Genomic DNA, 4,131 nt, shown 5'->3' with positions numbered 1-4,131 from the left:
GGCCCGAAACTGTCTCCAGCGTATTCTAAAATTTCTGCAGATTGCACAGGTCATGCGTACGCGTCAGTCACGCATACGCGTCATTCAGCGTTTTCCTTGCCACGCTTGCGCGTCAGGCACGCGCTCGTGTCATTTGCGCGAACTCCAATCGACGCGTACGCATCAAGCACGCATACGCGTCGCTGTGATTTTGTCTGATTTGTGTGCACGCGTCAGCTATGCGTGCGCGTCGCTATCCGTTGGTTGTCTCCTTTATTTCTTGCGCTCCTTCCCTTTTTGCAAGCTTCCTCTATATTCTTTAAGCCATTCCTGCCCTATGAAGTATGAAACACTTAACACACATATCAAGGCATCGAATGGTAATAAGAGATGATTAAAATACACAAATTAAAGACTCTAGGAAGCAAGTTTTCAATCATAGAACAATTTGGGAAGGAATTGCAAATACATGGTAATCATATGAATAAATGGGTAAAGACTTGATAAAATCCACTCAATTAAACACAATATGAATCATAAAATAATGGTTTATCAGTCTTGTATCTCTCCCAAGCCTCATAGAATGAGTCTCCATCCATCTGAGTGAATGTTTGGACCTTCGTTTTGAGTCTAATGATCCTTTGGGGAGGATAGAACTTGGCTAAGAACTTGTTCACTAGATCTTCCCAATTGTTGATGCTATCTTTTGGAAATGACTCCAACCATTGAGTAGCTTTGTCTATGAGGGAAAATGGAAATAACAATAGCTTGTAAATGTCAAGATGCACTCCATTGGTTTTGACAGTGTCACAAATCCTCAGAAAAGTGGATAAGTGTTGGTTTGGATCTTCAAGTAGGCCTCTTCCATAAGAGCAATTGTTTTGTACCAAGGTGATGAGTTGTGGCTTTAATTCAAAGTTGTTTGCATTGACATTTGGGGTAAGGATGCTACTCCCATAATGCCTTGGATTCACAAAGGTGTAGGAAGCCAAAACTCTTTAATTTTATTAAAATTTTTAAACTACTCTAGTCCTAACCCTAATTCTAATTACTATTCAAAAATATTTTTGTAACTAAATCAAATTTTGATCATCTGAACATAAACTAATTAAGATTCTTATATATTTTCTTTTATAATTTTGGGTATTTCATATATTTATAATTTAAAAATTTTAATAATTAAAAACTAAGGATAATTTATATGATTTATTTTAAGATGTTTTTAGTGGAGTATATTCAATTTAAAATTATTATTCTATCCATCAAGTTTATCAAAATATCTATTCTATCCAAATTCTTTTATAAAATTCCTAATTTCTAACTCTAATTTCCAAATTAAAAATCACAAACTCTAACCCAAAACCCCCATGCCCTTAATTTCCCAAAAATACAAACCATAACCCCCCTCTTCAAAGTAACACACACACACCCACGAAAACACAGAGAGAGAGAGGAAAAACGGAGAAGGGAAAAGAGGGAGGAGGAAGGAGACGGCGCTGACGGAGCTAGCAGCCACCGTCGCAATTGATGCTCGCAAAGAAGAGAGAGAGAGTGAGGGCGACCGAGCTGAGAAGAAGCAGAGAGTGAGAAGACGCGAAGAGGAGGAGCCGTCCCACACCGCCATTGCATCGCCGTCACTATCACGCGATGGAGGAGGAAGCCGTTGCCGTCGCCATCGGGAATAGCCTGGAGGAAGAGCCTGCACCATCAACAATGCCTCATCTCTACCTCTCCTTCGCACTCACATTTACCAGCGCCGTCCTGTTTTGCGTCGCCGTTCGGGTTCGTCATCTCCTATACGTCATCATCGGTTCCTACTCTGTCATCCACGGTCGTCCTCGTCTGCGTCATCGCTATTCGTGCTCGTTTGCCATCGCATCCTTTGTGTCACCGTTCCTGCTCATGCTGCTCCTCTGCTTCTGCTACCCTCGTCCCTGGTCCTCTGTCTCTGTTACCCTAGTTCATCTCGGCCATTCTCCTTCCTCCACGGTGGTGCATCTCTGCTGCTCGTCCCTTGGTTGCTGGTTTTTTATCTGCTGATGGTAAAAATTATTTAAATATTATTGCCTATAATACTATTCTTTAATATTCTTGTTGCCTATGAATGTATTGTTCTATAATCTATTTGCTAATCTATTTTTTGGTTTTTTTGGTTCTTTGGGAAGTTGATTTTGATTTTGTTTGTTCTATGATTTTAAGTGTCTTTTGTGATTTTGTCCATGGTTATGTGTTACCAATTGATTTTAGGGATAAACTTGCAAATGTTGTTCTTGTTACTATTGTAATATATAAACCTACTGAGTTCCATATGTGGCTAAAAGAAAAGAAAAAGAGGTATGTGAGTCTCAATTTAGGGTATTTTTAATCATTATTATTTGGGATTTTAATATTGAGTTATGTTATATTTTAACTCATATAATTGAACTCATAATTGATGTTGTATGTGATTATACATACACTCAGTAGGTATTGAAATCTAGAGCTTTTGAAATGATTGAACAAAATGAATGGGAGTGAAACTAGAAAAGGGTAATGGTGTAGGCTTCTTTATTTGAGAATTCTTTTTGTAGGTAAGGATAAGGAAATATTAAGTTTAGTTGTTTGAAATCTAAAAGGTTAATGAGAAAATTTTAACGAATACGAAGAAAGTGATTCAACTAACTCACTATTATGTTCTATTTTCCTAAAATGTGACCAGTCCAATTAACTCTGATTATAATTCTTTGTGCAATTGTTTTTCTACTGCAGGACCCTTGTCCCATTACAAAACAAGCTTTAATAATTTCTTTGCAGCTTGAACAAAGTAAATTTGAGGAGAAGAAGAAACTTGAAAATTAGGATTTTTTTCAGAATCCAGATATGTGAATTGGAAGAATAAGGAGCATACTTACCTAAGTTTTGTCGATTGCCAATCTAGAGCTTTTCAGGTTTGCTTTGTTGTTTATGTTGCTTTATTTTTTATTTTCATTTTCTTTTTACTTGTGCTATAATTATTTGGTGCTTTATAGGAATTGAGAGCTATAATGAAGTCTGTCAAAAATGAAGTGTTAAAAACAAAAAGAAGCTACTAAGAGGATTTCAAGTACTTTGGTAATATATACACCTATCTCTTCAAGTACTTTATATTGTTTTATGATGTGTCATATACTATGATGTGGATGTGTGTTGTATAGTGTGTGCTAGCTATTATATGTGTGATGTATATCTGTTTTAATCATATGTTTTTTTATCCTAAGTTGAAGAAGAATAAATGTAGGTGTTTATGTCTAATATGACTTTACTTTGCATGTTAATGAAGCATGTGCTGAGCTTTCAAATATTTAAGTGGCTGAAACAAAAGTTTTTGAGCGTTGAGAAGAAAGAATAGCAATACCAGACACAATCTATCCTGGCAGAGTTTAAATTGTATTGCTCTCACGCCTATGGAACAATTTTGTTAATAGTGTCTTCTTAGTGTTAGTGTATATATCACTCTATAAAACTAAGATTGAGACAAGTGTATTCTCTCAACTATATTGATATGTTTGCTGGTTACTTTAATCACAACTTATCTTAATTGTTGATTATCATTTTTTATTTTTAGATTTATTTTGTGATCATCATCATTTTGGGATGTGATTATGTTTTAAAAAAAATTAAATCTCATAAAACAAAATAGGCTTTGGTCACGGTAAAAACCGTGACCATAGATAAGGTTATGGTCACAGTTTTGTGGGGTGACCATAGATAAGCTATGGTCACGATTTTAAGGTGGGGTGACCATAGAAGCTATGGTCACGACGAAAAACCGTGACCATAGATAGGGCTTGGTCACGATTTTAAGAAGGAGTGATCATAGAGGCTATGGTTATTCACCGTGACCATAGAGCTATGGTCACAGTGAAAACCGTGACCATAGATAAGGCTATAGTCACGGTTTTAAGGTGGGGTGACCATAGAGGCTATGGTCACGGCAAAAAACTGTGACCATAGATAAGGCTATGGTCACGGTTTTAAGAAGGGGTGACCATAGATAGAGCTATGGTCATGGTTTTAAGGTGGGGTGACTATACCGTAACCATAGATAAGGCTATGGTCACGGTTTTAAGGAAGGGTGACCATAGAGTCTATGGTCACGATGAAAACCGTGACCATAGATAAGGCTATGGTCAC

At 36.8% G+C, this 4,131-nt stretch overlaps 1 long non-coding RNA gene across 1 annotated transcript; it reads left to right on the top strand.

The window, feature by feature from the left end:
* Positions 1-1,419: 1,419 nt before the first annotated feature.
* Positions 1,420-3,502, top strand: LOC107465854 (uncharacterized). Its single transcript, XR_002367400.2, has 4 exons — positions 1,420-2,021; positions 2,728-2,906; positions 2,988-3,069; positions 3,278-3,502. It is a non-coding gene; the product is annotated as an uncharacterized LOC107465854 (long non-coding RNA).
* Positions 3,503-4,131: the final 629 nt, after the last annotated feature.

This window comes from Arachis duranensis, chromosome 9 (assembly GCF_000817695.3).
Source record: "Arachis duranensis cultivar V14167 chromosome 9, aradu.V14167.gnm2.J7QH, whole genome shotgun sequence".
Taxonomy (NCBI): domain Eukaryota; kingdom Viridiplantae; phylum Streptophyta; class Magnoliopsida; order Fabales; family Fabaceae; genus Arachis; species Arachis duranensis.
Note: the sequence above shows the minus strand (reverse complement) of the source record. Positions and strands in the feature narration are given on the sequence as shown.